The sequence below is a fragment of the Electrona antarctica genome, assembly GCF_951216825.1.
Source record: "Electrona antarctica genome assembly, chromosome: 15".
Classification (NCBI taxonomy): Eukaryota; Metazoa; Chordata; class Actinopteri; order Myctophiformes; family Myctophidae; genus Electrona; species Electrona antarctica.
Genome location: NC_136796.1, coordinates 12,093,509 through 12,106,604, shown reverse-complemented (window position 1 = coordinate 12,106,604; position 13,096 = coordinate 12,093,509). Strand labels below are relative to the sequence as shown.

Sequence of the window (13,096 nt, the reverse complement as noted above, 5' to 3'; positions counted from 1 at the left end):
TTCTTTTTGATGATGATTGCCGCCTCGCCTAATCTATCTCACTGCTTTCATTGTTTTGATCGCAGTAACATTGGGGGGGGGGGTCATGGGCACATTGGGCAGCAAAAGTCTTGATCCGTACGGCTATAAAAAGTCCCATTCCACCGTTCGGTTCAGAACTATAGTATAACGGTGAGACGCCTTGTCATCAGCTGATTTTGTTTTTCAAGCTAGTGTAGGGGAACATGCCTGGGCATGCTAGCCTGGCACGGCCAGACTCATAGCGAGGGTTCACTGATGTTTCCTCCGGGGAAGAATCTTCAGTGAATCCCCGCTATGAGGCTGGCCAAGCCAGGCTATGGGCATGCAGCTTGGGGGCGATGGAGGGGGAAAAAAGCGTCACCCGGCTGTGATGTCGACGAGAAGGAAAAAATGACTTCCACAGATGACAACACCACGGTTTAGGTCGCGGAAAAGTTCGTTATACATTACACCCGGGTCGATTACGTCCCCGACGCGTTCATTGCGGTCTTATCACTACAATTATAATGAATAAAAAAGCGTTACAATCACACGTCTGAGCGATCTCCGATTATGACGGCTCTGCATGGCGATACGTGATCCACCAACGGAACACTGTCTTGTCGTGGCGGCCCCTCGATACTGTGGTAGTATTGTAGGCTCGGGGATCGTTTGGTCGCTACAGTATGAAGAAGGAAACATGCATCTGTCCATGTGTGTTGCAGATGTTATGCATTGCAATGCCGATCTGGTGCATATGTGTTTAGGCAATAGGCAGCGTTCCGTTCAGCGTTCAACTGGCTTCTACACGTAAAGCGGCCAGCCCTCCTGTTTTCAGGAGGGGAGGGGGGTTTTTGTTGTTTTTTTTTCTGATCACGTGAGCGGGAGTAAGCAGCAATGATAGGGCGATGGTTCTTCATTGTCCGGGTGGGTAAAAAGATGAATGAAAGTATTCTATAAAAAAGTGATTGAAACGTATTGATACGTGATCCGCACCCGACGTTTGATTAATTGATAACGTATTGATACGCGATCCGCGTTGGGAGTGTTAAGTAGTATTGTTAACACAAAGGGGTGATGCATATTCTTGGGTGTAGAGACACTGGCGACACTACCGAGCTATAATAATGAATAACAGAATAATCCAACAGTGAATTGATTTATGATAATATAGACAGCACTGTAATATCTGGCTATTCCATATCAAAGTGCCATTCTCTGCACAGTGCAGCACATCACATTTGATGCTCCCAGTCCAATCGATTCCTACAGAGAAAGAAAAAGCAACATGTGAGGAAATGATTAGCTGCTTTTCAGGAAATTTAGAAGTCTTTCACACAATGTCAGAAATGTTGCCATTATTTGTCTGGGGATTACCTATAACCCTGCCACGAATCAATCACAGCAGGGCCTCAAACCACCCCATCTCTCTCTAGCAAGCACTACAGGAAAGGACAGAGCCATTATGGGCAAAGCCTTGCTGGAAGGCTTGCAACAGTATACTGTAGCTTTTACTGACAACGTATGGACAGGTTGGCCAGTAATCGAGAGGGTACCAGTATTGTCCTCATCGAAGAGGACCAAAACAGGCAGCATCTCAGTTCATAAAGACACGGTGCAAGCTCCGTAACTACTTCAGCTGAGGTGCTTAAGGATGTCTCTGAAATGTCGTAAGCATCGTTTACTTGAGATTACTCACTAGTACACCCTGCCCAATTAGTCGTCATCTGGTTGGCTGTCAGTGGTCTGCGTAATGTGAAATCTGCATTTAAACAATTTTAAGGGTGTAAATTTGAACTTTTCAATAGACTGCAGACATCCTGTAAAAGGTTTTCAAATTTCCCAAGTTGTAACATTTTTGTATTTGTCCTCAATATGAGTTAGCTTCAGTCAAAATGTCTCCCCCTCCAAAAAGAGTCAAAGTGTCGAGTAAACCTACCTTGTAGTGTAAAGAACTTTGATACAGCATCATACTTCAGGTTTTTCATATCGGTCTGTGAGACGCCTCGCAGTAGCTGATGGAAGTACAATCTGCCCCTGGAAAACAAGAGCTATCCATAAAGTCTACTGGTAGAAACAAGATAATGAAACATGAACCATCCCATGGAACATTGTCTGGGGTTTACCTATAACCCTGCCATGAATCAGTTACAGCAGGGCCTCAAACTGCCCCAACTCTCTCTAGCACGCACAACAGGAAAGGACAAAGCCATTATGGGCAAAGCCTTGCTGGAAGGCTTGCATAATATCCCACCACTAGTCTCTAAGAGTTCAAGGAACCGTAAATGTTGAGTCCATTAATGAATAGCACTGCATGTAAAAAAAAAAAAAACCTAAACAAAGCAGTTTCTGCCAATAGAAATGTCTCCTTGTACGTACATTTCCCCACCCATTTCACCTAGTGGTGTGTCTCACATCATACCTGGTGTTTAAAAGCCTACATAAGCATTCAGAAGAGTTTCAGTCTGGAATCGCTCCCATATGTAGGAACCTTCATGGCCTGCTTGCGAGTCATCACCACCTGGAAAAGGACATTTCATCATTATTATGAGACACTGTATAAGGAAATGCTGATAGAGGGTGGTGTACTGTCTGATAACCCTGCCTCACAACAGCCTCAGTGCTCTCAACATTTGTTAAAATGTTCAATCATTACAAATATAAGACTTATATTCTGCAGGTGTATTGCTGAGAACAATTTGTGTCCTGCATGGTTTAGCTCCCCAGTAACGGCCCAAAGGACTCTGGGAAGATGTAGGAATATACAGGACGCCCATCCTCGCCGGCCCGAGAGCCGGGGACAGAGGTTGTTTTACAACGTCGTGGAACGGGACTGTACGTCACAGCATTAATGCTACGCTCCCATAGGCCACAAGGACAGAGCCATGCGAGAGAGTAACCTCACAGGATATCCACGTTGAATACACTTTTCTGAAATGGCTTAAGCATTGTTTACTTGAGATTATTGACTACACCCTGCCCATTTAGTCATCTGGTCCTGTCAAGGTCATATTGGCTGCCTGTCTGAGTGGTCTGACCTCTCCAATAAGTTGATTTAAAACACATAATACAATTTGTATTTAAGAGATAGTTCACCGGGGGAAAAAAAATACCCATTTTCTATCAATTATACACCCCATGGAGCCTTGAATTCACAGATGTTTTTTGGAGACTCCGCCAGTCCGAAACGGTCAAGAAATGAAAGTTACCGCGTGGGGGTCGCTGGAACATCCAGACCACCAGGAACATGCCCAGGGGGCTGGCCTGGGTCCGGCGAGCCGCCCCGCGTCCCGAAACTGTCGAGAAATTACAGTTACCAACCAAGCTATTTTCGTGCTTGGACAGACAGACCCAGGGACAGACAGACAGACCCAGGGACACATAGCTGTGTAATGGAGTGGTTGCACCACTCATTAATTAAAAAAAACATTTTGGGGGTGAAATGTATGTATCCCAATAGCATATTTTCATTTGTCCTCAAATAGTTGAGTTCAATGGACAAAAGTTGAGTAAACCTACCACAGTTTAAAGAACTTTGATATAGCATCATACTTCATGGGGTTTCATAGCGGTCTGAGACATCTCGTAGCTGATGAAGTACACTCTGCCCCTGGAAAACAAAGAGCTATCCATAAATTCTACTGGAAGACACAGGATACATTGGAAATGTAAACCATCCCATGGAACATTAAAACGAAATTGTCTGGGGTTTACCTATAACCCTGCCATGAATCGGTCACAGCAGGGCCTCAAACTGCCCCAACTCTCTCTAGCAAGCACTTAGGAAAGGACAGAGCCATTATGGGCAAAGCCTTGCTGGAAGGCTTGCATAATAATATCCCAACACTAGTCTCCCTAGAAGAGTTTGAGGAACCGTAAAATAGTGCGAGTCCATTCATGAATAGTACTGCATGTCAAAAAAGGCCTCATCACACTTGTGGAATCAATGTAAATAAAACGGTGTCTGCAAATAGAAATGCCTCCTGGCTGGTACGTACATTTTCCCACCCATTTAACCTATAACATCATACCACTATTCGTTATGTACCTAGCCATTTTTGTTGCATCAAAATGTCAGTCTTCCGTCATGATATAGCACCTAAATTAAAAGGCACTTAAGGGCTTCCAGGGCCACCATTCCTTCATTCTAATATCAAAGCATTGTTGAGAAATACATAATAATAGTGTATTACAACATGAGTTACAAAACACAATACCATCAAAGAGTTTGTCACTACTGATAGAATGCAATAGTTACTAAAAAGGAGTTTGCTGGTTTTCACCAGCAAACTAAATTCTACATTTAATTTGTGTACTCATCTCATTCAGTAGTCATTCAGTTCGGAAAACAGACACTTGGAAAAGAGTATAGGATATTTATTAACAGGCTTTGGTACTGTGAGTGCGTGTGTGTATAATGCTTTTATTCACTATCGGAAAATGTAGGCCCTAGGCTTGTTTCCATTGTGGTCCTCTGTATAATATCGTTATCGGCAGATATGACCCGGCAAAAAAAAAAAACGGCGATCGGATATCTGTCAGAATTTCATAATCTTGCACCCTTAGTTAACATGCTTTATCGCTTACCTGGTGTTTAAATGCTAGTACAAAAGCATCCAGAAGAGGTCACTCTGGACTCACGTCCGTGTGTAGGGTCCTTCATCATGGCCTGCTTGCCAGTCATTGTCACCTACCTGGAAAAGGACATTTCATCATCATTCTGAGACACTATAAGGCAATTCTGACAGAGGGTGTGTACTACTGCCACGAGATGCACCAAGGCCTCAGTTCTCTCTAGCAAACACAGGAAAGGATAGAGCGACCACAGGTTCAGAGTAGTCACTGAAGTCCATTGATGAACATCTGTTCAAATGTTGAATCATTCAACTTCAAACTCTGCAGGTGTATTGCTGAGAACAATTTGTGTCCTGCATGGTTTAGCTCCCCAGTAACGGCCCAAAGGACTCTGGGAAGATGTAGGAATATACAGGATGCCCATCCTCGCCGGCCCGAGAGCCGGGGACAGAGGTTGTTTTACAACGTCGTGGAACGGGACTGTACGTCACAGCATTAATGCTACGCTCCCATAGGCCACAAGGACAGAGCCATGCGAGAGAGTAACCTCACAGGATATCCACGTTGAATAAGCATTGTTTACTTGAGATTATTGACTACACCCTGCCCATTTAGTCATCTGGTCCTGTCAAGGTCATATTGGCTGTCAGTGGTCTGACCTCTCCAATAGGTTGATTTAAAAAACATAATACAATTTGTATTTAAGGGATAGTTTACCGGGGGAAATAAAATACCCATTTTCTATCATCCATCTCAATGAATTAGAATATTTTGTAAAAGTTCATTCTTCCGTAATATAATTCAAAAAGTGAAACTTTCATAGATTCTCAATTCATTGTGCATAAAGTGAAGTATTTAAAACCTTTTTTGTTTTAATCTTGATGATTATGGCATACAGCTCATGGAAATCTAAAATCCTATCTCAATGAGTTAGAATATTTTACGAAACCACTAAAAATGTTTTTTTAAATGAGAAATGTCGACAATCTGAAAAGTATATTAATGTATGCCGTTAATACTTGGTCTGGGCTACTTTTGAACAAATCATTTCATCAATCATAATGTTTGAATCATACATCATCATATTTTTAATTTGTCCTTGAATAGTTAGTCAGCTTAAAATGGACAAAAGTTAAACCAAAGTAAACCAACCTCATAGTTTAAAGAACTTGTACTCATACTTCAGGGCTTTCATAGCGGTCTGGGAGACATCTCGTAGCTGATGAAGTACACTCTGCTTCTGGAAAACAAAGATATCCATAAATTCTACTGGAAGACACAGGATACATTGGAAATGTAAACCATCCCATGGAACATTAAAAACGAAATTGTCTGGGGTTTACCTATAACCCTGCCATGAATCGGTCACAGCAGGGCCTCAAACTGCCCCAACTCTCTCTAGCAAGCACTTAGGAAAGGACAGAGCCATTATGGGCAAAGCCTTGCTGGAAGGCTTGCATAATAATATCCCACCACTAGTCTCTCTAGAAGAGTTTGAGGAATCGTTAAATAGTGCGAGTCCATTAATGAATAGTACTGCATGTCAAAAAAGGCCTCTTCACACTTTTGGGGAATCAACGTAAACAAAACAGTGTCTGCAAATAGAGGGTATGCACATGACAACATCGTACCTGGAAGTTATGCGGGAATGCCCACCGAGTGGCAAAAAACTACTTTCTGGCCTTGACAGCCCATTCATCCAAACATAAAAGTCCTGTCTGATTGCATTAAACAATGTTAAACTCACCAACATTGCAGCTGTACGAACAGCTTGAATTATCCTCTTTCTATCTGCAAAGTTTTTGTTTCATAGAAATCCACCATAGAAACGTTATGAGCTACTTTCTGTCAAGAAATGCCCTGCATTTGATTATTTTTCTAAGTGTCAGAGTTTGGAAGTGCTTGTTTTCAATAAAACAACATTTTGCGACATTTAGAAACAGGTGGTACGCAGGACGGTTGAGTGATTTCCAACAAGCGCTTCCAAACTCCAACACTCCATGCTGCTCAATGTTTTGCCACTCAGTCTAGATGAGGGGGGCGTGTCCTGATGCAAAAATCATGCATGTGCATACTCTCTATAGAAACGTCTCCTGGCTGGTACGTACATTTTCCCACCCATTTAACCTAGGGGTGTTGCCTATAACATCATACCACTATTCGTTATGTACCCAACCGTTTTTGCGCTAGAAAACTTGCATCAAGGTTAATAATATTGCATGAATATAGCCATTTAATTTCCTCGAAATTACATGCAAAATTACATTTTAATTGGTGAAATCCACTTAGTTTGCATTAGTTTATGTAGTAAAATGTGAATTTGAGACCGTATTTCGCCATGCAATGATAGTGAATAAAAGCATTATACACACTCACAGTACCAACAGATTCAATATTTTTTTTACTTATCATGCCCAGGCAGCTATAAACCTAGGCTTCAACATCACTGAACATGCAGTAAGTAATATCAAAGCTTTCATCACTCAGTCTTCGGTCATGATATAGCACCTAAATATAAAGGGCACTTAAGGGCTTCCATGGCCTCATTCCTTCATTCTAATATCAAAGCTTTGTTTGGAGAAATAGTGTTTTACAACATAAGTTACAAAACACAATACCATCAAAGTGTTTGTCACTACTGATAGAATGCAAGTGTTACTAAAAAGGAGATCAATTGTTCCATTTGGTTAACATGCTTTTATCGCTTACCTGGTGTTTAAATGCTAGTACAAAAGCATCCAGAAGAGGTCACTCTGGACTCACGTCCGTGTGTAGGGACCTTCATCATGGCCTGCTTGCCAGTCATTGTCACGTACCTGGAAAAGGACATTTCATCATCATTCTAAGTCTAAGACACTAGGCAATTCTGACAGAGGGTGTAATACTACTGCCACGAGATGAACCAAGGCCTCAGTTCTCTCTAGCAAGCACAGGAAAGGATAGAGCGACCACAGGTTCAGAGTAGTCACTGAAGTCCATTGATAAACATCTGTTCAAATGTTGAATCATTCAACTTCAAACTCTGCAGGTGTATTGCTGAGAACAATTTGTGTCCTGCATGGTTTAGCTCCCCAGTAACGGCCCAAAGGACTCTGGGAAGATTTAGGAATATACAGGATGCCCATCCTCGCCGGCCCGAGAGCCGGGGACAGAGGTTGTTTTACAACGTCGTGGAACGGGACTTTACGTCACAGCATTAATGCTACGCTCCCATAGGCCACAAGGACAGAGCCATGCGAGAGAGTAACCTCACAGGATATCCACGTTGAATACACTTTTTTCTTTAATGGCTTAAGCATTGTTTACTTGAGATTATTGACTACACCCTGCCCATTTAGTCATCTGGTCCTGTCAAGGTCATATTGGCTGTCAGTGGTCTGACCTCTCCAATAGGTTGATTTAAAAAACATAATACAATTTGTATTTAAGGGATAGTTTACCGGGGGAAAAGAAATACCCATTTTCTATCATCCATCTCAATGAATTAGAATATTTTGTAAAAGTTCATTCTTCCGTAATATAATTAAAAAATCACACCCGTGTGAACTGAGTGGTGTAAGGTTTTATATAGCATGATCAGCTGTGGTCTGACGTAATGTCTGACGTAATGAAATCACACAAAATATGTTAAGTAAAAAAAGCTATCATTTTTGATAAATGTATGTATCACACCTGGATGTGATTTCACAACTGGCTTTTTTTGCGCAGAGAAAATGACCACGGTTGCTACGGTCAGCCAGTTCACCCGGGTGTGATTTAATTACGTCAGAAATTATTTTGAACATAGCAACCACGGTCATTTTTTTATGCACACAAAAGCCAGTTGTAGGAGTGGTTTACACCACTCAAAAAAGTGAAACTTTCATAGATTCTCAATTCATTGTGCATAAAGTGAAGTATTTAAAACCTTTTGTTTTAATCTTGATGATTATGGCATACAGCTCATGGAAATCTAAAAATCACACCCGTGTGAACTGAGTGGTGTAAGGTTTTATATAGCCTGATCAGCTCTGATCTGACGTAATGAAATCACACCCGGATGTGATTTCACAACTGGCTTTTTTTGTGCAGAGAAAATGACCATGGTTGCTACGGTCATCCAGTTCACCCGGGTGTGATTTAATTACGTCAGAAATTATTTTGAACATAGCAACCATGCTCATTTTTTTCTGCACACAAAAGCCAGTTGTAGGAGTGGTTTACACCACTCAAAAATCCTATCTCAATGAGTTAGAATATTTTACGAAACCACTAAAAATGTTTTTTTAAATGAGAAATGTCGACAATCTGAAAAGTATATTAATGTATGCCGTTAATACTTGGTCTGGGCTACTTTTGAACAAATCATTTCATCAATCATAATGTTTGAATCATACATCATCATATTTTTAATTTGTCCTCGAATAGTTAGTCAGCTTAAAATGGACAAAAGTTAAACCAACCTCATAGTTTAAAGAACTTGTACTCATACTTCAGGGCTTTCATAGCGGTCTGGGAGACATCTCATAGCTGATGAAGTACACTCTGCTTCTGGAAAACAAAGATATCCATAAATTCTACTGGAAGACACAGGATACATTGGAAATGTACACCATCCCATGGAACATTAAAACGAAATTGTCTGGGGTTTACCTATAACCCTGCCATGAATCGGTCACAGCAGGGCCTCAAACTGCCCCAACTCTCTCTAGCAAGCACTTAGGAAAGAACAGAGCCATTATGGGCAAAGCCTTGCTGGAAGGCTTGCATAATAATATCCCACCACTAGTCTCTCTAGAAGAGTTTGAGGAATCGTTAAATAGTGAGAGTCCATTAATGAATAGTACTGCATGTCAAAAAAGGCCTCTTCACACTTTTGGGGAATCAACGTAAACAAAACAGTGTCTGCAAATAGAGGGTATGCACATGACATCATCGTACCTGTAAGTTATGTGGGAACACCGACTGAGTGGCAAAAAACTACTTTCTGGCCTTGACAGCCCATTCATCCAATCATAAAAGTCCTGTCTGATTGCATTAAACAATGTTAAACTCACCAACATTGCAGCTGTACGAACAGCTTGAATTATCCTCTTTCTATCTCCAAAGTTTTTGTTTCATAAAAATCCACCATAGAAACGTTATGAGCTACTTTCTGTCAAGAAATGCCCTGCATTTGATTATTTTTCTAAGTGTCAGAGTTTGGAAGTGCTTGTTTTCAATAACAACATTTTGCGACATTTAGAAACAGGTGGTACGCAGGACGGTTGAGTGATTTCCAACAAGCGCTTCCAAACTCCAACACTCCATGCTGCTCAATGTTTTGCCACTCAGTCTAGATGAGGGGGGCGTGTCCTGATGCAAAAATCATGCATGTGCATACTCTATAGAAATGTCTCCTGGCTGGTACGTACATTTTCCCACCCATTTAACCTAGTGGTGTTGCCTATAACATCATACCACTATTCGTTATGTACCCAACCGTTTTTGCGCTAGAAAACTTGCATCAAGGTTAATAATATAGCATGAATATAGCCATTTCAAAATTACATGCAAAATTACATTTTAATTGGTGAAATCCACTTAGTTTGCATTAGTTTATGTAGTAAAATGTGAATTTGAGACCGTATTTCACCATGCAATGATAGTGAATAAAAGCATTATACACACACTCACAGTACCAGATTCAATATTTTTTTACTTATCATGCCCAGGCAGCTATAAACCTAGGCTTCAACATCACTGAACATGCAGTAAGTAATATCAAAGCTTTCATCACTCAGTCTTCAGTCATGATATAGCACCTAAATATAAAGGGCACTTAAGGGCTTCCATGGCCTCATTCCTTCATTCTAATATCAAAGCTTTGTTTGGAGAAATAAATAATAAGTGTTTTACAACATAAGTTACAAAACACAATACCATCAAAGTGTCACTACTGATAGAATGCAAGTGTTACTAAAAAGGAGATCAATTGTTCCATTTGGTTAACATGCTTTTATCGCTTACCTGGTGTTTAAATGCTAGTACAAAAGCATCCAGAAGAGGTCACTCTGGACTCGCGTCTGTGTGTAGGGACCTTCATCATGGCCTGCTCGCCAGTCATCGTCACCTACCTGGAAAAGGACATTTCATCATCATTCTAAGTCTAAGACACTAAGGCAATTCTGACAGAGGGTAATACTACTGCCACGAGATGAACCAAGGCCTCGGTTCTCTCTAGCAAGCACAGGAAAGGATAGAGCGACCACAGGTTCAGAGTAGTCACTGAAGTCCATTGATAAACATCTGTTCAAATGTTGAATCATTCAACTTCAAACTCTGCAGGTGTATTGCTGAGAACAATTTGTGTCCTGCATGGTTTAGCTCCCCAGTAACGGCCCAAAGGACTCTGGGAAGATGTAGGAATATACAGGACGCCCATCCTCGCCGGCCCGAGAGCCGGGGACAGAGGTTGTTTTACAACGTCGTGGAACGGGACTGTACGTCACAGCATTAATGCTACGCTCCCATAGGCCACAAGGACAGAGCCATGCGAGAGAGTAACCTCACAGGATATCCACGTTGAATACACAAAAACACCACAACTTTCAAAATCACAATTATCATTCAAATTAAATACTAGAAATTAAACTAAAGCATTAACAAGTTCAGTTCAGGGGACATGACAAAATACATCCATACTGCCCTTTTCATAGCTTGATACTGTAATCAAGTAAGCAAGTTTAATGTTTAGTCAATCGGCAGTTGTCCAGGACTGACCGAACCTGGTCCATGACAGAAGAGCACTAGCATCTTCAAATCATTGAAAAACCTGTTGCAAACACCAGGCAGCATGTGATCCATAACTCTAAATTGTATAACTGGAACCAAATGGACGCTAATGGGGCTGTAACTCCAACCCTGACATGGAAGCAAATGGACCCTTGAGTCTGAGATTGTAGTTAGGATTTTGCAGTCTAGTTCTGTTGCCTGACATGTAGGGTCAACTTGGGTCCATGCAGTGGCTTTCAACCAGCATGTGCAATTATGACCCAAATAAGTAACTCTGACAGAGTACCATTTGTACACTTTGAGATGTATTATTTTACTGGGTTAATAGGTTTATATATTGCAGAAACATCCGATACATGTTACAAAACGAACTGATCATCCACAAATCATTCTAGATGAGATTTAGGAACGGAAGTTTAACCGACAGGGACAATGCACAAATGTACTGTACAATAATGGCTAATTTACATCTGCAGTGCCTGCCTGGATTGTGGTAGAGATGCCATTAATTCTCATTAAGTTATATGTAAAAGAAATGACACGCGTGAAACATTGTACATCATCATGACGTAAAATAGACAGTCTATTGCTCAGACAGATGTAAGATTGTCCATTCATTGTCAATGGGAATTTAATGTTTGTGCTGTAGGACAAAGTTAAATTTGTGCGCACACCAAAATCTGGAGGTGGAACGGAATACAAAGAAAGCAGATTCTGACAATAAAAATGTGTCCTGGTTAATTTCTTTCACCTTATTTATAACCTACTGGTGTTGTCAGTTTGTTATTTAAATGCCTACATACCAGCAAGTGTTCAGATGAGGTCAGTCTGGAGGTCTGGATGGGGAAGCCGGCATCACCACATGGCCATGGGTTCTGGAAAGGGAATTCACCATTATTCTTTGAAACGTTGTACAAGGCAATTCTGACAAGACAAGAGGTTGTACTCCATAACAAAACACAAACTGTCTGAAGTTTACATATAACCCTGCCATGACAGGAGACACATCAAGGCCTCAAACAGCCTCAGTTCTCTATAGCAACTTAGCAAGCACTACAGGAGAGGACAGAGTCACGGACTGGCTCAGCCTTGCTGGACGGCGTGCATCATGGCAACTTGTGAGTAATGATTCAACTTGTCTACACTAGTCTGCAGCATGCAAATATGTAGGCTAGCTAAACATATCAATGCAGAAAATAAGTAGAGACTTAGACAAAAAGACTAACCTTTCCATTTTGATCCTGTGATCACACCCGGTTGGTCAAGTGAACCTTTTACTTTAAGGCTGCCTACAACTGCCTATCAAACTAAACGGAACAATATTACAAATGAGTCAACGATCAGTACTTTGCTAAACTAATTCTCAAAGACCAATCTCAGTTTATTGTTAATTTAACGCAGATGGCATTAGATACGAGGACGTTACTACCATAGCACTCCTAATTCTCGAAACAGAAAGAAAAGTCCACACAAACGTGTTATATATATCCTGTTTATACCGGATATTACATCACAAATGTTTTACTTGTTTGGTACAGTAGGGGGCAGTAAAGTACAGCTCATCAAGTTCTTCTGATCACCTACCTACAATGGACCTTTGATTGATTGATTGATTGATTGATTGATTGATTGACTGACTGACTGACTGACTGACTGACTGACTGACTGACGTTTAAGTTTATTAACAGTTTGTAGAATGGGTACAGTTCAATGAAAGTACAGGTCAATACAAAATCTGCTAAAAGGATAAAACCAGAAAAAGCACTGA

At 41.0% G+C, this 13,096-nt stretch overlaps 1 long non-coding RNA gene across 4 annotated transcripts; it reads right to left on the bottom strand.

Moving 5' to 3' along the window:
* Positions 1-1,052: 1,052 nt before the first annotated feature.
* Positions 1,053-12,770, bottom strand: LOC306938331. Of its 4 annotated transcripts, none has more exons than XR_013791706.1 (12): positions 12,555-12,770; positions 12,132-12,203; positions 10,564-10,670; positions 9,018-9,105; positions 7,285-7,391; positions 5,728-5,815; positions 4,588-4,694; positions 3,520-3,610; positions 2,423-2,521; positions 1,940-2,037; positions 1,700-1,762; positions 1,053-1,266 (listed from the first exon to the last, which is right to left on the bottom strand). It is a non-coding gene; the product is annotated as an uncharacterized lncRNA (long non-coding RNA). The 4 variants fall into 4 exon arrangements; XR_013791707.1 differs by lacking the exon at positions 1,700-1,762 and adding an exon at positions 1,378-1,442; XR_013791708.1 differs by lacking the exon at positions 1,700-1,762.
* Positions 12,771-13,096: the final 326 nt, after the last annotated feature.